This window comes from Schistocerca serialis, chromosome 3 (genome assembly GCF_023864345.2).
Source record: "Schistocerca serialis cubense isolate TAMUIC-IGC-003099 chromosome 3, iqSchSeri2.2, whole genome shotgun sequence".
NCBI lineage: Eukaryota > Metazoa > Arthropoda > Insecta > Orthoptera > Acrididae > Schistocerca > Schistocerca serialis.
In genome coordinates this window covers 215,568,379-215,594,765 of record NC_064640.1, presented here as the reverse complement: position 1 = coordinate 215,594,765, position 26,387 = coordinate 215,568,379, and the positions used below count along the sequence as shown (strand labels likewise).

Genomic DNA, 26,387 nt, shown 5'->3' with positions numbered 1-26,387 from the left:
TCGTCGGTGTTCTTTAAGTTTTGGACACAGATGAAAATCGGACGGGGCCAAGTCGGTACTGTATGGTGAATGATCGATGACCATAAACTCGAGCTGTCGCACTGTTGCAGATGTCGCAGCGCTTGTGTGTGGACTGGTATTGTCATGCTGAAGCATAGGGTGTTCCATGTGTGGATGAACGTTTCGGATTCATGTTTTGAGTTTTCTGAGGGATTACAGCACACTGTTTCTCCCGCACCGACACAGTTACGTTACACACCGATATGTTGCACGTTACAATTCGGAGCCCTCTAGCGGCAGAGGGTTGCAACTTGCGTCAGTGAAGAAGGAAAGTCGACCGAGTAATATGTATGACATGTAATACGTCAATCGATATCGAGAACAGAATAAAAATTTCGATGGCATTACTTTTTAGAACGCCCTCGTTTCTGGGACTGTATCTGGTCTCTCGTTGGGAGGAATGTATTCGTCGCCAGGGTGACTACGTTGAGAAATAAATGAATAGACATGAAGATTAAAGATGTAGAATTTTAAGAATGCTTGCTTTATTTAAAAACAAAAAAAAAATGGGAGACATTACTTTTTGGCACGCTCTCTTATAGAGACAAGACACGACGCTATCGGACATGTTCCGTGTTTAGCTGTATCTGATGGCACAGGGGAAACTACAGCGAGCCCGTGCGTTGAGCCGGCCGGTGTGGCCTTGCGGTTCTAGGCGCTTCAGCCTGGAACCGCGTGACCGCTACGGTCGCAGGTTCGAATCCTGCCTCGGGCATGGATGTGTGTGATGTCCTTAGGTTAGTTAGGTTTAAGTATTTCTAGGGGACTGATGACCACAGATGTTAAGTCCCATAGTGCTCAGAGCCATTTGAACCGTGCGTTGAGATGTGGTGTTGTGTGTTTCGCAGTGGAGGCGGAGGCGCGCGCGGAGCCCCGGCCACAGCCGGCCGGCCGGCCTGACTGCAGCCTGGAGGCGGCGCCCGGCCGCTGCCGCGGGCTCTTCCACAGCTTCTTCTGGAACGCCACCGCCCGCCGCTGCCAGCCCTTCATCTGGAGCGGTTGCGAAGGCAACTCCAACAGGTAACGCCCCCGCTCTTCTTATCTGTAGCACTCAGTCTTTAGCATCGGTGCTCAGATCTCCATCGACAGAAATTCGGAAGTTGTTCAGTGATATTTTCCGAGAGACTCTCGGTCCCGATGGAGCGTTACGGGTAGCATTCATTAACGCTAGGTGAGCACGCGTCATCATGAGTTTCGCGAGTTGTCCTATCGACTGTTGTGCATTCTGTATACATCGACTGTTGTGTGCGTCTTGAATCTGCACTGTTCATTGTTCTTAGTTGATTTACAACATAAAGACAAAATTAAATGGAACTAGATGGTTTAATATTTCCAGAAACATCCGGAATTACTTCGAACTTCAGTTTCTCAGTTTAAAGTTTCTGCCCACATGAATTATGTACAATTCATTGGCTTTTATAAAAATACGAAACATTTCAATTTCTCCCTATTTCACGTTTTTATCCACATGATTTATGCACGATTAATCGGACTAGAATATACCTTGACACTTTCGTTATGGTTATGATTCCTTCATTCAGATATTCGTTATGTTCATGAAACACACAATCACATCCCACATTCTTTGGATTGCAGCTTAATAATTAATTATTTCTCGTTTCTATCCACACGATTTATGCACGGTTCATCGATTTTTTTTTTTAAATTGACTAAAAGCTTTTTTTTTTTTACTTTCGTTATGGTTCTTTCGTTCAGACATTCATTGTGTTCCTGAAACACATAATACCATCCCAAATTGTTGGGATTACAGCTTAATAATTAATACAACTGGGATGAGCGTAACAGATAACTCCTGTCACTTCGGTTGTACACATGCATTTACATTTAGCTTCGACGTTATCGGTGCAACCGCAAAGATCGATATACGCACTCATGTAGTCGATTTAGGTTATTTACGTCACGATGACGTAGTGTTACGTCACTATGACGAAGGGTTCTCCTCACCTAGCGTGAGATGAATGCTACTCGAGCGTTATGGGCAGGGTAGCCAGGTGTCCAGTTTTAGTCAGACATGTCCTGGTTTTTTTGTCATGTACCAGTCCAACTTGCCCGGCTTTTATTAGGCTGTCTAGCAATGAAATAGAGAACGCACAACTAACGCCCGTTTCAAGCTAATGGCGTAAGTGCGAGGAATGAGTACACGGAGGAATAAGGAGATATAACGTAAGGTAGGTTGGTTGGTTGGTTGATTCGGGGAAGGGGACCAAACAGCGGGGCCATCGCTCCCATCGGATTAGGGGAGGACGGGGAAGGAAGTCGGCCGTGCCCTTTCAAAGGGACCATCCCGGCATTTACCTGAAGTGATTTAGGGAAATCACCGAAAACCTAAAGCAGGACGGCCGAACGCGGGCTTGGACCATTGTCAAAAATGGTTCAAATGGCTCTGAGCACTATGGGACTTAACATCTGAGGTCATCAGTCCCCTAGACTTGGAACTACTTAAACCTAACTAACCTAAGGACATCACACACATGCATGCCCGAGGCAGGATTCGAACCTGCGATCGTAGCAGTAGCGCGGTTCCGGACTGATGCGCCTAGAACCGCTCGGTTACAGAAATCCAGCGAATCGTTGTCCTCACAAATGCGTGTCCAGGTTGCAAGTGGGACAGAGTCAGGGGTTGCAGTTCAAGATCTGTCGACTGTTGTACGTCAGACTAGCTGGCGGTCGAGATGCTCGAGCTGACGGTCAACGCGTCGCAAGATATCATTTCGCGCCATCTTCAACCACAAGAATCTCAGCAGGCTGCCGTCGATTGTCACTGCGGGGCACACCCTAACATCCAAATCCTCCTGCCACCAAAAGACTGAGGTGGAGGCCTCAGAACCAAACTGTCCTCACTTCGGTTTATCTGAAAATGGCTCTTAATAACCCATTCACTCTTCGCCGTGAATAAAATTCTTCTGAGTAGGTGACCTCACTATCAATGTGTAAAGCTCTCCCCAAGCGGTTCTAGGCGCTGCAGTCTGGAACCGCGCGACCGCTAAGCTCGCAGGTTCGAATCCTGCCTCGGGCATGGATGTGTGTGATGTCCTTAGGTTAGTTAGGTTTAAGTAGTTCTAAGTTCTAGGGGACTGATGACCACAGCAGTTGAGTCCCATAGTGCTCAGAGCCATTTTGTAAAGTTCTCCGACTTTTCCGACATTGCTGCAAATGCGTTTCTCACGGTGTGTTTGCTAGTTAGTATCCGAAACGTCGGACAATTTTACACATTGGCAATGCGGTCGTACATCCAGAAGAATTTTATTGACTGTGACACAGACTGCGGAAACTTACCCTTGCATTCATTCGTCGTGTATTTCAGGTGTCAAGCGGTGCTTTATCGTCCCCATAATTTGTCGGTTCGGCTGGCGACTCCCTGTAACCACCTGGCCTTGAGGTCATTTTCATCCCTCTAAACGACCACACTCAGTCTTAAGCATCACTTGCGAAACAACTTAATTCATGCTTCGCGTCATCAGTGTAGTGATACCGAACACGTACGTAGTTGGTTCAATACTAATAGTGGAAGATACTTTCGTCGTCAGCGGTGGACTGTGTAGAGGTGGAGAGATGGCAGCTTACAGTTCCTAATCACCAGATTGTTCGCCATTATAACACATTAAATACCAGATCTTTCCGCAGTGTCTTGGAGACAGAACATGCTTTACTCTTGATGGTGATTAATTTGCCGCCGGCTGGGGTGGCCGAGCGGTTCTAGGCGCTACAGACTGGAAACGCACGACCACTACGGTCGCAGGTTCGAATCCTGCCTCGGGCATGGATGTGTGTGATGTCCTTAGGTTAGTTATGTTTAAGTAGTTCTAAGTTCTAGGGGACTGATGGCCACAGAAGTTGCGTCCCATAGTGCTCAGAGCCATTTGAACCACTTTTTTTTTGATTAACTTGTCAGGCCATTCGGGTTATTCGCGGTAATACAGTACTCTAACGGGTATAATGTGGCAAATGTTTTTAGTTAGCTTAAGAAAAAGTGTTCTGGAAACAATATATAGCGACGCATGCAAGGACGGGTAGTTTAGATTCAGATGGCTCCACAAATTATGAGGAAAAAATCTCCCTTTCTTCCATTTCCACAATAACCAGTAACATATCTCGTGGTATAAGTAATGACCAGCGTATTCCGAGCACTACAGATACACATTTCACTAATCATCAGGAAGAAGGCTATGACAAATAACCCCCACAAGAGCAATTCTAAGAAAACAATGTGGGCATTTTTAATCAAACAGTAGTTTCAGTTCCAATTTGAGTTAATCCCTCAACCCGTTTCGATTAGCGACTGCTAATTATCAGGTTACATAAAAGTTGTACCCAAGACGATTGGCACCTGTATGAAGACCACGACCTAGTCGTTTCACCACTCTCTTCTATTTGAGAGATATCTCCAATGAGCCTGACGTCGACTTAACGTCGAGCCTGCTTTCTTTTCTTCCTTGCGTTGTAGTCAAATACTGCCGACGAGAGGAGGTCGTACTGTGAAAATTTCTCAACATGTAGCAGGAAGCAAAAAGCGCACACTGCACAATGTACGAAAACTGCGTGGCAAGCGGCGAACACTGATTAAAAGAAATAGCCGGTTTCCGTCAGTATTCATGTGTTCGGAGAGAGTAAGAATTATATTAATAAAGTGCTGTGACACGTAGTGGACTAAGATATACAAGAAAGTGCTTCTGTTTGTAGAAACTCACTGATCAACAGTAAATTCGAGTAGAAGAAGGGAGGTTAGAGCTTAACGTCCCGTCTGCGCCGATGTCATTAGCGACAGAGCACTAGCTCACGTGGAAATGGATAGGGAAAAATTCGGCCATGACATTGTTGAAGCAATCAAAAATTGTTCAAATGGCTCTGAGCACTATGGGACTTAACATCTGTGGTCATCAGTCCCCTAGAACTTATAACTACTTAAACCTAACTAACCTAAGGACATCACACACGTCCATGCCCGAGGCAGGATTCGAACCTGCGACCGTAGCAGTCGCGCGGTTCCGGACTGAGCGCCTAGAACCGCTAGACCACTGCGGCCGGCTGTTGAAGCAATCACCTGTAGGAAATTAGGAGAACCTAAATCTGATTTGGGTATCTGATGGACGTATTCGTCTTGCTCTTCCCGAAAGCGAGTCCAGTTTCCGCACTCTGCGCCAATTCAAGTTGGAGTGGTGCGTGGGGAGGGCGGGGGACGAGATAGCAAACACTAAAGGTAACAGTACTGTCATCATCTCGAAGAGTTTAACCTTCAGTCGACACCGAGACGCTTTCAGATGGAACAGAAGGCTATGTTGGTAGAAGCCGCGCAGGAAACACTCGCGTCTTTATTAACGAAACCTGCTTCCACGGAGCACTAGGACAGCATCTGAAGGATTTTGAAACATAGATTGTGTTCAGATATTACGAAATACCTTTAAGGAAATGACATATTGTGACACAACCAGCACACATTCAGAAAATATGGCTATTGTGAAACGGCATTGGTTCTTTATTCACATAAAGTAATGAGTACTATCAACAGAGGGTCTCAAGTTGATTGCGTATTTTTAGATTTCTAGAAGACAACGCTCTTCACAAGTGGCTTCTAATCAAATGCGTGCCTGTGTATCGTCTTAGCTGTACGACTAGATGTTTAACCTTCTGTCATAAAGATCACAGTTCGTTGTAATTGACGGGAAGTCCTCTAATGAAACAGATGTAATTTTTGAGGTTCCCGAAGGAAGTGTTATGGGCCCTCTAGTTTTATTAATCTACTGAAATTAAACGAGTTAGGAGATAATTTCAGTAGTCCTCTTAGATTGTTAGTTGTTGTTTATCGTCTAGTAAAGTCTTCAGAAGATCAAATCAAAGTGTGAAGTGATTTAGACAAGATATTTGTATGGCGCGAAAAGTGACAATTGGCTCTAAACAAAAAGCGTGAGGTCCTCCACACGAGTATTAAAAAAATCGGTTAAATTATGATTATAGGATAAATCACACAAATTTAAAAGTTGTCGGCTCAACGAAATACGTAGAGATTACTATTACGAACGAATAAAACTGGAACCATCACATATAAAATGGGGAAGGCGAACCAAAGATTGCGTTTTATTGGCAGAACACTTAGTAGATGGAACAAATCCACTAAAGAGACAGTCTACATTACGGTTTTACGTCCTCTTTTGGAGTATTGCTGCGTGGTGTGGAATCGTTATCAGATTGGATTGAGGGAGGAAAACGAAAAAGTTCAAAGAAGGGCAGCTCGTTTTGTATTATCGCGAAATATGGGGGAGAATGTCTAAGATATACGAGAGCTGGGGTTGCAGTCAATAAAACAAAGGCCTTTTCCGCTGCGGTGAGATCTTTACACCGAATTTTAGTTATCAGTTTTCTCCTTCGAATGTGTGAATATTTTATTGATTTTCACAGGGAAAAATGACCACCGTAATAAAATGAAACAGAGCTCGCACAAGGTATTCATTTTACTCAAGTGCTGTTCAGGAATGGAAAGGTCGAGAAATAGCCTGAATATGGGTCTACGAACCCTCTGACAACACTTAAGTGTGAACTGCAAAGTAGTAATGTAGACGTAGATGAATTGTTGAACCCACACAGCGGTGATATTAGTGTATATTATGTTTCTAGCGTGTGGATGTTACCCTAGACACCTTCAATAGAAACAAACGAAGTAGAAATGATGACTGGGAAATGACTGACGTAACATGGGAGAAGCGCCACTGCACCAACTTACGTCGCGATCATGTCAGATGGCTATGTACGAGGGCAGTTCAATAAGTAATGCAACACATTTTTTTTCTGAAACAGGGGTTGTTTTATTCAGCATTGAAATACACCAGGTTATTCCCCAATCTTTTAGCTACACAACACTATTTTTCAACGTAATCTCCATTCAATGCTACGGCCTTACGCCACCTTGAAATGAGGGCCTGTATGCCTGCACGGTACCATTCCACTGGTCGATGTCGGAGCCAACGTCGTACTGCATCAATAACTTCTTCATCATCCGCGTATTGCCTCCCACGGATTGCGTCCTTCATTGGGCCAAACATATGGAAATCCGACGGTGCGAGATCGGGGCTGTAGGGTGCATGAGGAAGAACAGTCCACTGAAGTTTTGTGAGCTCCTCTCGGGTGCGAAGACTTGTGTGAGGTCTTGCGTTGTCATGAAGAAGGAGAAGTTCGTTCAGATTTTTGTGCCTATTAACACGCTGAAGTCGTTTCTTCAATTTCTGAAGAGTAGCACAGTACACTTCAGAGTTGATCGTTTGGCCATGGGGAAGGACATCGAACAGAATAACCCCTTCAGCGTCCCAGAAGGCTGTAACCATGACTTTACCGGCTGAGGGTATGGCTTTAAAGTTTTTCTTGGTAGGGGAGTGGGTGTGGCGCCACTCCATTGATTGCCGTTTTGTTTCAGGTTCGAAGTGATGAACCCATGTTTCATCGCCTGTAACAATCTTTGACAAGAAATTGTCACCCTCAGCCACATGACGAGCAAGCAATTCCGCACAGATGGTTCTCCTTTGCTCTTTATGGTGTTCGGTTAGACAACGAGGGACCCAGCGGGAACAAACCTTTGAATATCCCAACTGGTGAACAATTGTGACAGCACTACCAACAGAGATGTCAAGTTGAGCACTGAGTTGTTTGATGGTGATCCGTCGATCATTTCGAACGAGTGTGTTCGCACGCTCCGCCAATGCAGGAGTCACAGCTGTGCACGGCTGGCCCGCACGCGGGACATCAGACAGTCTTGCTTGACCTTGCGGCGATGATGACACACGCTTTGCCCAACGACTCACCGTGGTTTTGTCCACTGCCAGATCACCGTAGACATTCTGCAAGCGCCTATGAATATCTGAGATGCCCTGGTTTTCCGCCAAAAGAAACTCGATCACTGCCCGTTGTTTGCAAGGCACATCCGTTACAGACGCCATTTTAACAGCTCCGTACAGCGCTGCCACGTGTCGGAAGTAAATGAAACTATACGAGACGAAGCGGGAATATTTGAAAATATTCCACAAGAAATTTCCGGTTTTTTCAACCAAAATTGGCCGAGAAAAAAAATGTGTTGCATTACTTATTGAACTGCCCTCGTATCAGTGAGGAAGCTCAGGACTCTTGAGTCTCATTAAGATTGTCACAGAGACTCTTTACAGCAGCGTCGTATTGTTACAAAATACTAAATCAGCTGTGAGAGCCCAATGTTATCTCCTTGACGGTCTTGCAGTACCACCCATTGTCGTCGAAGACGTCTAGTGCCACCATATATGGAGAGGCTTTACGGCCTCGAGACCTTCCGGCGCATTTACGGTATCATAAACCTCCGTGGCACAATGCCTCGTTGCAACGCTTCCTCAGTCGCTGCAAAAGGACGACCTGCCTCCTATTAAATTCTTGCCTCGTGGGCGTAAAGAACTCTTTACTGTTAGTAGCACAGTCTGTTGTACCTTCCAGGTCCAACTTTACATCTACATTTACGTCTAGGTCAATACTCTGCAGTTCACACTTAAGTGCCTGGCAGAGGGTTCTTCGAATCTCCTTCAGACTATTTCTCTACAGTTCGACTCTCGAACAGCGCGCGGGGAAAATGAACACTTAAATCTGTCTGTACGAGCTCTGATTTTTCTTATATTTATTTCGATGATCCCTTCTCCCTATGTAGGTCGGAGACAGTAAAATATTTTCACATTCAGGGAAGAAAGTTGTTGATTGAAATTTCTTGAAAATATCTCCCCACAACTGAGATGCCTTTGTTTTAACGATAGCCACTCCATCCCGTTTATAATATCCGTGACGCTTGCTCCTCTATTTCGCAATAATACAAATCGAGTTGCCTCTCTTTGGACTTTTTCTATCTCCTCCGTCAGGCCCATCTGGAAAGGGTCTCACACCGCGCAGCAGTACTGTAACAGAGGATGAACAAGAATACTGTAGGTAGTTTCTTTAGTAGACCTGTTGCATCTTGTAAGTGTCCTTCCAATAAAACGTGGTTGTTGGTTTCCCTTCTTTACCACATTATCTGACAGTATCATCTGCAAACAGTCTAAATGAGCTGCTCAGATTGTCTCCTAAATTGTATCTATAGATTAGGAACAGCAGAGAACTTCTTTGGGAAATTCCGGATGTCGCTTCTGTTTTACTCGATGATTTCCGTCGATTACTATGTAGTATGACCTTCCTGAAAGGAAATTAGGAATCCAGTCGCACAACAGAAGTGATATTCCATAGGCACGCTATTTTTTAGACGTATTTTGTGATAAACGGTGTCAAAAGCCTTCCGGAAGTTTAGAATTATGGAATCAATCTGAGATCCCTTCTCAATAGCACTTATTACTTCGTGCGAATAAAAAGCTAGTTGTGTTTCACAAGAACGGTATTTTCTTAATTAGTGCTGACTGTGTGTCAATATATATCTGCATTTTCTTTTCCATGGTGTTTACCACGTCTAGTACTCTATTTTATTAGAAATATTTTGTGAGAAACGGTGCCAAAAGCCTTCCGGAAATCTGGAAATATGGAATAAGTTTGAGATCTCCAGTCGATAGCACTCATTTCTACGTGCGAATAAAGAACTGGTCGTGTTTCACAAGGACGATAATTTCTGAATCCGTGATGATTATGTGCCAGCATTATATCTGCATTCTCTTTTCCCGAGCGTTTGTCGCGTCTAGTAGGAATCTGCTTTTTCAGGATTTTACAAATTTTATATTATTATTTAACTTTGTAGCCGGGTGCCTTTCTTCTAAGGGAAGAAATCGTGCGTGCCACGTGTCTGCGAATCGGGGATCAGCCAAAAATTTACCTAAACGATCGTGAGAAACAGTATAAAAATCACACTGAAGCTCCCTGGTATACTAGCCTACGGCCGTCAATCCGTCGCGCGGACTCCATCCGGGTTTCGCTTACCTATCTGTCTGACTGCGCGTTACGATCTGCGAGCAGCTCAACGTTGTATGTGCATTACTCTGTAAATATACCCATTGTCTGAAAGCCTAGCCGGCCGAAGTGGCCGTGCGGTTAAAGGCGCTGCAGTCTGGAACCGCAAGACCGCTAAGGTCGCAGGTTCGAATCCTGCCTCGGGCATGGATGTTTGTGATGTCCTTAGGTTAGTTAGGTTTAACTAGTTCTAAGTTCTAGGGGACTAATGACCTCAGCAGTTGAGTCCCTTAGTGCTCAGAGCCATTTGAACCATTTTCTGAAAGCCTGTAGGTCTGTAGAGAGATCAGGTTCATGCTGTGGAGTGGAACAGCAGTCTATGGGAAGAGTTCTAGTCAGCTTCTTGTGTGTTGCAGGTTCGACAGTGAAGAAGACTGCCGCCACGCTTGCGCATGAATGCAACGACGTCCCTTCCCAAGGTAAACTTGTGAATCATTACTTGCTGCTCATTTGCTTTTGCTCTTCTCTGTGCTGTTCAGTCTTATATTTCACGGCCTCTTAGAATCTTCAGCTATAATATGGCAGGGGTTACTGAGAGAAGTTGCTCATTAACGAACACTGCTGGACAGAAAAATGTATTACGAGCGTCACTCCAAAAGAAATGCACACTATTTTTGTAAAAATATAATTCTACATTTGTGAAAGTCTTACAGTGTGTAGATACAGCCTTCCCGCTTGTTTTCAAACTTAGTTCAACCTGTTCCCGTGAGTGGCGCCGTCACAGCATGTCTTCAAGATGGCTGCTACACTTGACGTTCGTCAGAAGCAACGTGCTGTCATGGAATTCCTATACTGTGAAAACGAGACAGTGGGAAACATCCTCAAGAGGTTGAAAAAGGTGTATGCAGGTGCTGCTGTCGATCGCAGTACAGTTAGTTGGTGGACAAGCACGTTACGTTATAAAAGCGGTCACGGTAATATTGAGGATTGTCCTTGCAGTGGCAGGCCTCGCACTGCACACACTCCAGACAATGAGCAGAGAGTTAACGAATTGGTGACTGCTGACAGACGCATCACATTGAACGAATTGTCACACTACTTTGGGATAGGGGAATGAAGTGTTTGCAGAATGCTGAAAGTGTTGGCGTTAAAAAAGATTTGTGACAGGTGGTTTCCCAGGATGTTGAAAGTGGCTCACATAGAAACAAGATAAACGGTATGAAGCGAACTTTTGGAACAGTAAGAGAATGGTGGAGATGAATTTCTCGGAAGAATTGTGACAGGTGATGAAACATGGTTCCATCATTTTTCACCAGAGACAAAGAGGCAATCAGTGGAGTGGCATCATGCAAATTCAGCCAAGAATAAAAAATTCAAAACCACACCTTCTGCTGGAAAAGTTATGGTTACGGTGATTTTCGATTCCGAAGGACCCTTGCTTGTGGACATCATGCCATGTGGAACCACCATAAATTCTGATGCATATGTGACGACACTGAAGAAACTTCAAGCTCTACTGAGTCGTGTTCGACCACATCGGCAAAGCAGGATGTTTTGCTGTTGCACGACAATGCACGGCCACATGTCAGTCAAGAAACCATGGAAGCGATCACAAAACTCACACTGAAACACCCGCCTTACAGTCCTGACCTGGCTCCATGTGACTATCATGTCTTTGGGAAACTGAAAGACTCTCTTCGTGGTACAAGGTTTGAAGATAATGACTCTCTTGTGCACGCTGCCAAACAGTGGCTCCAACAGGTTGGTCCAGAATTTTACCGTGCGGGTATATAGGCGCTGGTTCCAAGATGGCGTAAGGCAGTTGACAGGGATGTAAATTATGGGGAGAAATGAAAATATTGTTCCTAAAGGATGTGTCTACACACTTAAAACTTTCAAACATGTAGAATAAAAGATGGATTAAAAAAAATAGTCTGCATTTCTTTTTGAGTGACCCTCGTATAAAGAAATCATCAGAAAAAAGTATAATATTTAAGCCGTATATAGCTAATGCTTATACAAACCAGGAAATAAATTCTCAGACTAATACAATTCCGTTACTGCTAACAAATACCGGATACCTAAACGCTGGTCCGATTTGAAACAAGACCTTTCCAAGCATAATGTACTTCCTATGGGCACCGTAGATGTTTGCCTTCTCATCTTTAGATCAAAAGGATTCTAAAAGTTTGATACAGATCTGTTACAAAGATAAAATTTAAAATTATCCATTGTCGGCTGTGGCATTCCGTCGAACGGTAGCCAAAGCTGCGGAATTCGTTCAATAATAGAATCGGGAACTGATCAGTTCACGCGAATGTAAAATGTTCACGCATAGTTTCAAATGACGCATAGATGCTCTCTTCCGCACATCAGTCTGTTGAAATAAGCGTACGTTATTGACTTGTATACAGGGTGTTTCCATGAGAGCATGCAAAACTTAACGGGACATAGAGGATGCTCCACGGAACAATTTGAGGCAGGGAACCTGGGGTCGAAGAAGCCAGCTTACGGAGATAATAGGAATAAAATCACACTACTGTGTACCTTTTTATTTACGTTAGTTACCGTCATTGACAAAATACTATATCTTACAAAATGCGCTGAAACTGACGGCAATTACCCACAATGCAAGCGTGACATCAGCGAAGAAGACTGTGACGCACCCTGACAAATATCCCTGGTGTGTTTCGAATCACATCACAGGCAGCTACAGCTCTGGCAACTACTTCCACCTCTGTATACACAGGCGTCTAATACACAAGTGACTTTAGATATCCCCATAGGGAATGATGAAGGGGATTCAGGTCAGGTGATCTCGCAGGCCATGGAATAGGACCTCTCCTTCCAATCCAGCGACCAGGAAATACAGCACTGAAATGGTTGCGGACATTCACACTGAAGTGAGACGGTGCACCGTCATGCTGTATCTACATCCCCTCACGAACAGCCAACAGACAATGTAAATACGATGCAACAGAGGCACCTTGTGGATAAGTAAAGTAAACGAATCCTGCAACATAACGTCCCAGTTACCAGGCTCGTCCTCCTTGTTTCCTTGCAGGAAATAATGAATGTATATGTAAATAAACAGCACATAACGTGTAAACTTGAACTCATGTTACTTGTAAATAAGCTGGAAAACAGTAATGCTAGACAAAGCGGTAGACAAGTTTACTTCCATATCTCCTTAAGCTGACTTCTCCAATCACAGGTTCCCTACCTCGAATTGTTCAGTGGAGCATTCTGTATGTCCTTTTACATTTCTGCACGCTCTTACGGAAACACCCTGTACGAAGGAGTCGCACATTCTACGTATCTGTTCTTACATATTACAAAAGAAAAAAGATTTAAGACAGAGGTAAATATTTTTGGGAACATCCACTGACTGACAACTAAACTTAAGTGACTTTTCTAAAACACGAAAATTTTTGTAGAGCAGAAACACGATGGCACAATTTGAAAAAGGTAGGCCCTTAAGAATGATTAATCATTTGATGAACGGGAGTATGGGCTAAAAGTCCTCAAAAGCGAAAATAGAGGTATGAGACTGGCTTTTCCTTCAGTAGAATAGTGTGGATACTTTCAGATAAAGAAAAAGTAATTAGCATATACGAGGAAGAGCTGAAAAGTAATACCTCCGATATTTATTTAGCCACCCTGTCGGTGAATAAATTTCTCCCGAGGAGAGACCAGTTTGTTGATACTGTCACTGTAGATTGTTTGACCTTATTGACGGAGCCACAATATCACCTCTGCTTACACCGCTTTTTCACTACCAAAGTGAAGTCCTCGAAGGTGTTCTTTGAGTTTTGGAAACACATGAAATTCGGATAAGGCCAAGTCGCGACTGGATGGAAGATGCTCAATGCCAGTGAACCCAAGGCGTCGAATTATTGCAGATGTCGCAGCGCTCATATGGGTCTGGCTTTCTCATGCTGAAGGAGACGGTGCTCCATGTGTGGACGAACTCTTCGAATTCGAAAGTCGATTACAAAACCCTGTTTCTCACTTACTGACGTAGTTGCCTTACACATACCATGTTACACGCTACAATTCGGAGCCTTCGGGCGGCAGAGGGCTGCAGATATGTTGCCGTGAAGAATAAAGATAAGGAATGTTAATAACGATGATATTTTCTCTGGTTGACAGCCGAGTCAATGAGTTGTTCTCCGGCAACGTTTCAGCAAGTTTTTTACTTGCCATCTTCAGGCGAAGTCTGCTCGCGTTGGTAGAGATCCAATGACTGTTAGCAGAATATGGAATCGGTGGGTTCAGGAGGGTAATACGGAACACCGTGCTGGATCCCAACGGCCTCGTATCACTAGCAGTCGAGATGACAGGCATCTTATCCGCTGTGGCTGTAACGGGTCGTGCAGCCACGTCTCGATCCCTGAGTCAACAGATGGGGACGTTTGCAAGACAACAACCATCTGCACGAACAGTTCGACGACGTTTGCAGCAGCATGGACTATCGCCTCGGAGACCGTGGCTGCGGTTACCCTTGACGCTGCATCACAGACAGGAGCGCCTGCGATGGTGTACTCAACGACGAACCTGGGTGTACGATTGACAAATCGTCATTTTTGCGGATGAATCCAGATTCTGTTTACAGCATCATGATCGTCGCATCCGTGTTTGGCGCCATCGCGGTGAACGCACATTGGAAGCGTGTATTCGTCATCGTCATACTGGCGTATCAACCTGCGTCATGGTATGGGGTGCCATAGGTTACACGTCTCGGTCACCTCTTGTTCACATTGACGGCACTTTGAACAGTGGACGTTACATTTCAGATGTGTTACGACCCGTGGCTCTACCCTTCATCCGATCCCTGCGAAACCCTACATTTCACCAGGATAATGCACGACCGCATATTGCAGGCCCTGTACGGGACTTTCTGGATACAGAAAATGTTCAACTGCTGCCCTGGTCAGCACACTCTCCAGGTCTCTCACCAATTGAAAACGTCTGGTCCATGGTGGCCGAGCAACTGGCTCGTCACAATACGCCAGTCACTACTCTTGGTAACTGTGGTATCGTGTTGAAGCTGCATGGGCAGCTGTACCTGTACACGCCATCCAAGCTCTGTTTGACTCGATGCCCAGGCGTATCAAGGCCGTTAATACGGCCAGAGTTGGTTGTTCTGGGTACTGATTTCTCAGGCTCTATGCACCCAAATCGCGTGAAAATGCAATCACATGTCAGTTCTATATAATATATTTGTCCAATGAGTACCCGTTTATCATCTGCATTTCTTCTTGGTGTAGCAATTTTAATGGCCAGTAGTGTAGAATTTATCCAATAGCATTTGGCGTGTAATGCCCAAGGGCATCTCCCCTGCTTCCACTAAAAGAGCGTTGATGGGCGTCGGACGCATGGTTCCAAGAGAGGTACGAATGACTCTGTATTGAAGAGTACCTAGTTTTGTGAGATGAACCTTTGACGCATTGTGCTACAGTTGACAGCTACAGTCTAGCCGAGATCGAATAATCCCCTGCTACATGGTGAGTAAAATACTCTGGTTCGCTCCCCACCATACACGAGTAAGTGATCGAATTACATTTAAACCTTCTTCACACATGACAACAATGGATCGGATGTGAGGTGCCCAGCTTAAGTGACCATTAATGCGAGCCGATGTCGACTTATAAAAGAGGAGGATTACTGATTTCTCAGCCGAAATCTCCAGCCAGTTAGTAAACAGTTCGACCTTTCTCGGCTGTGCTCTCTCCTTCCCCGCAGTACTCGGTACAGCACGACTTTTCATTTAGTGTTGCGGTGTGGCAGTTTCCGGTCGGCACAGCTCTCTTCACTTCGTCAGAATTTCGGTGTAAGCGCTGTTTGACTGTCATTATAAGGAATGGTTGTGAGTAATGCCATTTTGGCCTGACGATACGAAGCGGCAGTGAAATGACACAGGCATCGTTTGCATACTGCAGTATCTTTGTGGGGGGAGTGATTATTCTCTCTAGATCACGCGCATACAGAATACACAGGAAGGGACTTGAAATTGCACTCTGAGGCAAGTCCTGGGAGGCAAGAAAAGGTCCGATCATGTTTCCTTTGTAACGGACGTAGATGGTTCTTTGAGCGACCATGGTATTGATGCCATAAATCATCTATGGAGGAATTCCGAATTCCGCCAGTTTGTCCAAGATAGCTGGTATATGAAAGTGATCGTACGCTCCGTTAACGTCCAGAAAGGCAGCGACCACTGTTTGTTTCATTTCAAAGGCTGACTTAATATCCATAGCAAACGAATAGTGATTGTCCATAGCCCCTTTGCCTTTTTGAAGCCGTACTGAGTCGTAGGTATCAATTGCGATTTTCAAGCCACCATTCCAAACTGCTGTTAACCATTCGTTCCAGAGTTTTGGCAACACACGACGACAAAGCAGTGGGTCGATAGTTAGAGGCCACATTTGGATCTTTACCACTTTTCAGAATTGGAATTATTACCTGCATCTTCCATGTTGCTAAGAGCTACCGATTAAAAGTGTATAATAGCAAATGTTTCGCTTCTGTGGGCAGATTCGCAAGCATAGAATAAGGGCTTTGTTAATAAGGAGCTCAACCTCGCTCTAGCAAGTCACGCTGCAGCCAACAAATGCGTGTCTGAACTGGCAAGAAACAACGAGAACGCGTTTGGGTTACACAAATGAGGGGCGACATCGCTTCCTAGCAAGAGGAGGGAATGGTTTGCGATGAAACTGTGTCTTGGCAACGACGCGTGTGATTTGAGAAGTTGCGTGCAGTGTTCCGTTACGAGGTTGTGGCACAGTTCCTGCGTCCGTTACAATACAGGCATATGAGCTTCTACAACAGGGCCAGCCACGGCCTGCCAAACTTCACGCGGGCAGGTTGTGCGGGCCACAGTTCGACCTTTCTCGGCTGTGCTCTCTCCTTCCCCGCAGTACTCGGTACAGCACGAATTTTCATTTAGTGTTGCGGTGTGGCAGTTTCCGGTCGGCACATCTCTCTTCACTTCGTCAGAATTTCGGTGTAAGCGCTGTTTGACTGTGGTACGAAGGACGTTCACATGTTCAGTGGATGCTTTTTAATTTAAAAAAAAAAAGGGGGGCAGCCTAGCGATCTATCGTCGCAAGCCTTTAAGAATGAATGGGAATGACAGAAAGGAGGGATAAGAATTCTCAATATCTATTATGCAGTCGCGTAAGTGACGGATACTGCAGATTTGCTGCGAAATGATCGTACAATACCATGCAGAAAGAATTTAAACTTTAGTTTACAATGAACGAGCAAATAATTACAAAGGTCGACAGATGGGATTCATTCTCAAATACATCAAGGAGCGCTTTGTTCTAAATTTTCAGGCACACGGCATGGGAAGGAATTGGTAGTATGAGTAGTAAAATTTATGAATTCGTCTGCATTATTGCACTTTCATCTGCAACAATTTTCGACAGAACTGAACGAAGAGTATGGAACCTTTACATATTACTGAAAAGTACGTTGGTCAAGTCAAGACAACAAGCCCAGAACGATTTTTTGAGTTAAAACTTGTTATTGTTGAATTTATGAAGGAAAAGGGATTACGGGAACGAAAATTAGAACGTCCGGAATGGGTTGCAGACCTCACATTTTAAGTGGACTTGACTGCACACTGCCGACAGTAAGACGCTACAAGGTGAGAAACTAATTCTGATTCGATTGGGATGCGTTTAAAAAGAAAATCCCGTTATAGAAAGGACACTTTCTGACAAGGCAGTCCGGTTCCTTAAGCTCACTGCCGTTAAGGAGAACGCCAGATTTGACAAGTTGCGTGGAGTGTTCCGCTAGGAGATACTGACACCGTTCCTGCGTCTGTTATAAAACAGGCTTATGAGCCTCTACAACAGGGCCTGCCGAACTTCAAGATCGATTTCTGGGGATGATTTTTGACTCTCAGTTAAACTGGGCGCCTCACATCCGATCCATTGTTACCAGGTGTGAAGAAGGCTTAAATGTAATTAGATCACTCACCCGTGTGTGATGGGGGGCCTTGAGTGAAATACAAGGATAAATTTCCAAAGCTTTTGTGGACACTGTGAATCTTACACCTGATTTAGAGACCATCCTCCGTCTCAGTTGAAAGCGCCCCTGTGCACGCGCAGATGTAACTGATTGACCTCCAATGTAATTTCAGTTTTAATGACAAATATTATTACCATTTTAAAGAACATAGTTCTTATATAGAAAAACAGCGATCTGTAATTATTGTAAATAACTTAGAAGCAGTCTCGATCGCTTAACGTTTTTAATGGTGACCGGTTTCGATCTTTTTATCAGATCATCTTCGGACCATGAATGTCTGCCAGAGGCGGTGGCGCATGGCAATCCTCTTGTTTGTGGTTTGTGGTGTACCGCTTTAGCAGCCACACCACCAGAAGGGGGTAGAAGACCGCTTCTAAGTTATCTATAAATATTATTACGTTAAAAGTGTCCAGGGCGTCTACATTGCTTTCCTCGAGCAGAATTTCCATGTCTTCATAATGAGGTTGCAAAAGTTCTATAATATTTCTATCGACATGCTGATGTGAAAGAACTTTTTTCAATTCTGAAACTAAATAACTCACGATTACGTGGCAACTTGGGTGCGAAAATCCGCGAAATTGTATGTGTCTATCAGTATGCCTACAGTTCGCAACATATAAAAATTATATTGTCTTTAGAGCGCCAAAAATTGTTAAATAATACTGAAAATTTGTTTTGTTTGTGATCTACGTTGTTAGAAGTGCGATTTATGAAACCAAGTCGTGTTTCATGCGGCGGCGCTGCTATTTAAATGCGGTGCGTTACCAGATTTCCCCCGTTCCCCCTTCTCGCCTTAAACAGCGCGGCTTGGTGGTGGGGGAAACGTGCAACGAGGCCCAGCATTTTGGCGCTTGGGCCCGGGCACGGTCTGCGAGCCGAAATCTTGGCCGCCCCTGCTCAGATAGGTAAAGTCGCTTTTCACTTGGATAAATATACTGTTGCTGAGTCAAAAATGTATTCTCTGGGAATGAACTGATGCTAGATATAAACTTGAGTACAACAGAATGTAGCTTACCCAAGAATGAACGCAAGCATGATTATAGTTTTCATTGTGTTTGTTGCATCACGTCAGATCGTAATAAGACGACATTCCAACTGGATTCCATTCCAGAAGAAGTGATTTGTTCATTTAGGAGTGAAAATTATTATAGTCATTGCACTCACCCAAAATTTAATAAGTCGCTTTCACATGGTACTCTTTTTCACATGGTATCCTTCCAGACAGACTAAAGTATGCCACTGGTAGACCGCTCTTTTATGACATATAATAGGAGAGATCGTGACGACTATCGATCCATTTCACTACTGACAACTAGTTCGAAAGTTTTAAAATAGGTGATGTATTTAAGTTTTTTCTTGTTTTTGTGGGGATTCGCAGCCTCCAAATGCTTAATAAAAGAAACATAGTTGGTAATGGTTCAAATGGCTCTAAGCACTATGGGACTTGACATCTGAGGTCATCAGTCCCCTAGACTTAGAACTACTTAAACTGTTGTGGGTTGGCAGGAGAGCCAACACCGTGTTATTAGAGGAAGCCGAAAGGCACGCGTTTTAGCTCACGCAGGCTGGCGTGAGGTCTGGAACAGGTCAAGGAAATTAGAATTTAGAAAAACGGACGTAGCTGGTAGAATACTTAACTGTAATCCATAAATGGTGAACGTCGCTTTGACTGTACATTATTCACAATATGAATAGTAACTGATCATGGCGCCTTGCTAGGTCGTAGCAAATGACGTAGCTGAAGGCTATGCTAACTATCGTCTCGGCAAATGAGAACGTATTTTGTCAGTGAATCATTGCTAGCAAAGTCGGTTGTACAACTGGGGCGAGTGCTAGGAAGTCTCTCTAGACCTGCCGTGTGGCGGCGCTCGGTCTGCAATCACTGATAGTGGCGACACGCGGGTCCGACGTATACTAACGGACCGCGGCCGATTTAAAGGCTACCACCTAGCAAGTGCGGTATCTGGCGGTGACACCACATAAACCTAACTAACCTGAGGACAACACACATCGATGCCCGAGGCAGGATTCGAACCTGCGACCGTAACAGCAGCGCGATTCCGGACTGAAGCGCCTAGAACCGTTTGGTCACAGCGGCCGGCCATAGTCTGTATTAGGCTGTAATGTAGACGATCTTTATTTAGATAGTGCGATAAGCTAATTTCGATGACTTGTAATTTTCAAACACATGTGTAATGTCGTAACTGCCAAATTATTTTTCACTACATATAAAAACTAGACATTATATGCCATCCTTACAATGTGAGTCGATTCACATTAATGTGACAACATTAAACATCAAACTGCAATTCCACCATTTCACTCTCCGTGTGTCAAAATATCTGAATACCCTAATAGTAAGGCGGCCACTAGCGCTAATTCGGGTTCGAGTCCCGGTCTGGCACAAAGTTTCATTGTCAACTTCGTATTATACAGCTGACGGTCGTCCATATTTGCAACTGCAAATACGTTTCATGCATTTCATAACGAGGAACTTAGCATCGTCCTTCGTAACAACTCGGGCACTGCAGTATCTTATTTATCCGCTGCATTCGTGCATGGGATTTTCAATTAAAACGTCTCCCCTGTACGGGAAAATACAGAACGGATCTACGAATGTAGGTTGATGACATGTGGAAGTATAGGTGTGGCAGTGAGTCGTGCTCGGATAGCCTGATGGTAAGGCGACCGCTCCAGATAATCCGGGTTCGAGTCCCGGTCCGGCACAAATTTTCATTGTCTTCATTCCATTATACAGTTCATGGTTGTCCATATCCGCAGCTGCGAATACATTTCATGTATTTTTACATGAACACCCATCGATCAGCTCAGAACAATATCAAAGTCAGAATCGAAGTGTTACATTATAAATAAATGAAAAAGACTAAAGCTATTTTTTACCGACGCTTAACATAATATCAGAGGTCTACGAAACGTTGTTTCTCGTTGCACAAATAAAATGTCTCTTCACATTAGTAATAACTGTAACACGTTTTACACTTTTGCTTATAAGTTCACAAAAATGGCAAAATACATTTTATTAATACATGATTTTCATTCATAGTTGTACAGGGTGATTCAAAAAGAATACAACAACTTTAAAAATGTGTATTTAATGAAAGAAACATAATATAACCTTCTGTTATACATCATTACAAAGAGTATTTAAAAAGGTTTTTTTTCACTCAAAAACAAGTTCAGAGATGTTCAATATGGCCCCCTCCAGACACTCGAGCAATATCAACCCGATACTCCAACTCGTTGCACACTCTCTGTAGCATATCAGGCGTAACAGTTTGGATAGCTGCTGTTATTTCTCGTTTCAAATCATCAATGGTGGCTGGGAGAGGTGGCCGAAACACCATATCCTTAACATACCCCCATAAGAAAAAATCGCAGGGGGTAAGACCAGGGCTTCTTGGAGGCCAGTGATGAAGTGCTCTGTCACGAGCTGCCTGGCAGCCGATCCATCGCCTCGGGTAGTTGACGTTCAGGTAGTTACGGACAGATAAGTGCCAATGTGGTGGCGCTCCATCCTGCTGAGATATGAATTGTTGTGCTTCTTGTTCGAGCTGAGGGAACAGCCAATTCTCTAACATCTCCAGATACTGTAGTCCAGTTACAGTAGCACCTTCGAAGAAAAAGGGACCAAAAACTTTATTGGCTTAAATGGCACAGAAAACGTTCACCTTAGGCGAGTCACGTTCATACTGAGTTGTTTCCCGCGGATTCTCAGTGCACGCTGAACAACTGTCGTCGATTCGCTTCTGCTGTACTCAATAACACAAAAAGCTTTGTGTTGAGCGGTCGCCATCTTAGCATCAACTGACGCTGACGCCTAGTCAACAGCGCCTCAAGCGAACAAATGTACAACTAAATGAAACTTTATAGCTCCCTTAATTCGCCGACAGATAGTGCTTAGCTCTGCCTTTTGTCGTTGCAGAGTTTTAAATTCTTAAAGTTGTGGTATTCTTTTTGAATCACCCTGTATTATTCATAATTTTACCATAAAAGTGACGCTACAAGAGACGTATGAAATATTATTGAATTATTATTAACCACTTAGTTTGGGTTAAAACTAACATTTGATTTTCGCTAAAGATGGCCGGGACTATAATAATATTCCCTTCTTTTTATTCACAAAATTTGTTTACCAGTAAAAGTTTAGTTCTGACGATCATGTATTCATACACTTCGTCTATCGGAGTCGCTAAATTCAATTATCAGGTCCATTAGTAGACTACATGAAATCATGCACTGATGAACCAAAACATTATGACAACTGCCCACCACGAGTTGGATGCCGCCTGGTGACGTTGCGGCCACGTGACGCGGAAAAAAAAGTACGTTAGCGGAGAAAACACGGACTGGGAATCGCCCTAACGAAGATAAGGGCTGAAAATGGGGAAATCCATTGACGTAAGTGACTTTGACAAAGGGCAAATTATTATTACGCTCAGCCTGTGAACGAGTATTTCGTAAACGGCGAAATTGGTCGAATATTTACGTTGTACTGTCGTGAACATGTGTGGAGAGAGGTAGAAGGACAGTGAGACCACTGCTAGGTGCTAAACGGTTGGACGTCCATGACTCTTCACAGAACGTGGGGTTCAGAGGCTTGTCTCCTCTCTAAAAAAAATGGTGATTTGTAGCATTTCTGCCGCAACAGCACAATGCTGGTGCACTCAGAAATGTTTTTGAGCACACCGTTCATCGTACAGTATTGAACCAGACCTCCGCAGCAGACTACTCCTACGTATTCACTGGTTGACTCAACGACATCGTCAATTACGACTGCAGTGGGCACAGGGCCGTAGGGATTCGATCGTCGATCAATGGAAGCCGTTCGGCTATTCGGTTGAACCACACTTTTGCTACGCTAGGTCGATGATTGTCTCCACAAACGCCATCATCGAGGTGAACGGCGGCAAAAACATGCAGCGCGCCACGGACGTAGGTTGGTAGGAGCAGTAGTACGCTATAGGAGACTTGCATGGGGCCTGTGGTAATAATCGAAGACACGCTGACAGCTGGATCCCTTCATGCTTGATGTCTTCCCCGACGGTGATGTCATCTTTCAGCAGCGTAATTGTCCGTGTCTTGGAACCATAACCGAGCTACAGTGGTATGAGAAGCATTATAGTGAACTCAAGTTGATGCCTCGGCAACGAAATTTGCCGGATGTAAACCCTATCGAACCCATATGGGTTGCTATAGGGCGCTATCACAGCGTATGCAAATCAGCAGCCCGTCACTGACGCGAATTACATGGCCTTCGCGTAGACATTTAATGCCACATACCCTCGAAACATACCAACAAACTGTCGGTTCCATGATCCGCAGAATCAGTGATGTGTTTCGTTACAGAGACGGACAAACAAGTTATTAAGCAGGTGGTCATCAGTGTAGATATCGCAAGTACTTACTCAACAACACGATCATATACGTAATCCGGTGTATTAGATATGTCGATGGTTAATACGGTAATGAACGCCACAATACGGTTTAAATTGATCACCTGAGTATTGGTTCTCACTCAGCCCATTTTTTGCTGTACGTTTGGTCGCAGTTTGTCCATATCCATTCTTTGATTAGATGTTACATGCCAATTTTACGTTCCGTGAAGAAGTTTCACCCGTAGAATATTACAACTCGAAAACAGGATTCACAATGAAAATGTATTAAATAACGATAAATTAAAGACAGACGAATTTCTCAAAACAATCATCTTAAACATACGCATCTTACCTCTTTTTTGTCATTACACGTTTCAGAAAACTTTACATTATACACACAAAAGTTGGAAATTTGTGATAAGGACTATGGGACCAAACTGCTGAGGTTATCGGTCCCTAGGCATCCGCACTACTTAATCTAACTTAAGCTAACTTATGCTACGGACAACACACTCACCCATGCCTGAGGGAGGACTCGAACCTCCAAGGGGGGGGGGGGGGAGGAGGGGGGAGCCGCGCGAACTGTAACAAGACGCCCAAGACCGCACGGCTACCCCCGCGCGGCCTTATACACACACCAAAAAAAGTTTTGTGTCACCACGGTTCCGAGGGTTACGGAACCTGTACAGAAAACTGGAATAGAGATCAAGATAAATACCATTTCCTCCCTTTTTATTGCTCATGAAAACGACACATTGCATGTTGTACCACCATACAGCGAGACCTTCAAAGACGGTGGTCCAGACTGCTGTACACACCGGTATCTCTAATACCCTGAAGCACGTCCTCTTGCATTGATGCATGCCTGTATTCGTCGTGGCATACTATCCACAAGTTCATCAAGGCAAGTCCAGATTGTCCCTCTCCTCAACGGCGATTCGGCGTAGATCCCTCAGATTGGTTGGTGGGTCACTTCTTCCATAAACAGCCCTTTTAAATCTGTCCCAGGCATGTTCGATAGGGTTCATGTCTGGAGAACATGCTGGTCACTCTAGTCGAGCGATGTCATTATCCTGAAGGAAGTCATTCACAAGATGTGCACGATGGGGGCGCGAATTGTCGTCCATGAAAACGAATGCTTCGTCAATATGCTGCCGTTATGGTTGTACTATCGGCCGGAGGATGGCATTCACGTATCGTGCAGCCGTTACGGCGCCTTCCATGACCACCAGTGGCGTACGTCGGCCACACGTAATGCCACCCCAAAACAGAAGGGAACCTCCACCTTGTTGCACTCGCTGGACAGTGTGTCTAAGGCGTTCAGCCTGATCGGGTTGCCTCCAAACACGTCTCCGACGATTGCCTGGTTGAAGGCATATGCGACACTCATCGGTGAAGAGAACGTGATGCCAATCCTGAACGATCCATTCGGCATGTTGTTGGGTCCATCTGTACCGCGCTGCGTGGTGTCGTGGTTGGAAAGATGGACCTCGCCATGGACGTCGAGAGTGAGGTTGCGCATCATGCAGCCTATTGCGCACAGTTTGAGTCGTAACACGACGTCCTGTGGCTGCACGAAAAGCATTATTCAACATAGTGGCATTGCTGTCAGGGTTCCTCCGAGCCATAATCCGTAGGTTGCCGTCGTCCACTGCAGTAGTAGCCCTTGGGCGGCTTGAGCGAGGCATGTCATCGACAGTTCCTGTCTCTCCGTATCTCCTCCATGTCTGATCAACATCGGTTTGGTTCACTCCGAGACACCTTGACACTTCCCTTGTTGAGAGACCTTCCTGGCACAAAGTAACAATGCGGACGCGATCGAACCGCGGTATTGACCGTCTAGGCATGGTTGACCTACAGACAACACGAGCCGTGTACCTCCTTCCTGGTGGAATGACTGGAACTGATTGGCTGTCGGACCCCCTCCGTCTAATAGGCGCTGCACATGCATGGTTGTTTACATCTTTGGCCGGCTTTAGTGACATCTTTGAACATTCAAAGGGACTGCGTCTGTGATACAATATCCACAGTCAACGTCTATCTTCAGGAGTTCTGGGAACCGGGGTGATGCAAAACTTTTTTTAATGTTTGTGTATACTCGTTGCACAGCTCATAATTTACTTGCACCTTTAATGTTTGACAGGCAAATATTCGTAAGTAATTTGTAACAGAGTATTATCTTCTTTTTCAGATGACGTCAACAGTCGCACAACTGCACATTAGATAAGGTGTCACACTGAAGTATAACGCACCTACATTGAATGGAAACGCCATTATTCTGGGAGCCTTTGGACTCTTCTTTCATATCTGTGGATCATTCTTAATCAAGACATATCATATGGATATTTCAATTTACATTTTCAGTATTTATGTGTTCAGTGTAACTAATTACATCTGTTAAATACATATAAATGTTGTTATTTCCTGTATTTACCTTACAAATGGTTGGAGAAATAATTTATGAATGTCAAGCACAGTCTTCATTCGACATTGTGAATCTACGTTATGAAGACAGGAGTAATTCTGAATTATTTCAATAGAATGAATATGTGTCGATACTTGTGTGCGAACGGTATGGTCAACATAATAGAATCCACGAGAATATACGATTTGGTATAGTTAGTGTAACTGTGTAATATCTTAAAAATGAGTTGCTTTAGTTTTCAGCATCTTACGATCAGTGAAGTTTTTAAGAGTTAGTAAAGAATTTTGAAGTTCCTATGTTTTGCAAGTGATTTAATACGTCTCCTTGTTGTTGATGTGCATGTCTATGACTTCACGGGTGTACAGAGAACTTTATACACGTACCAGCTGCGCCCGAAAGATAAAAATATTCTTCCCGTACAAGATTTCGAACTGGAACTGTGATGTTAGAATTGGGAAACGGTTATTAAAATACGTTGTAGTTCAAGAACTCAGTATATAATTTTTACATAATTTGTTTGTACGTTTTATTGTTCTAATTTTACTGTACGGATGCTGACATTTTTATTTTTCCCCCTTTGGTAT

General features: G+C 44.2%; 1 long non-coding RNA gene across 1 annotated transcript in view; it reads left to right on the top strand.

Annotated features, from left to right (window-relative positions):
• LOC126471572 (uncharacterized) overlaps positions 1 to 25,798 on the top strand; it is a 43,542-nt gene extending 17,744 nt beyond the window's left edge. Inside the window, exons 2-4 of the long non-coding RNA XR_007586343.1 lie at positions 909 to 1,080; positions 10,362 to 10,424; positions 25,570 to 25,798. This is a non-coding gene — a long non-coding RNA (uncharacterized LOC126471572). The remainder of the gene's footprint in view (positions 1 to 908; positions 1,081 to 10,361; positions 10,425 to 25,569) is intronic.
• Positions 25,799 to 26,387: the final 589 nt, after the last annotated feature.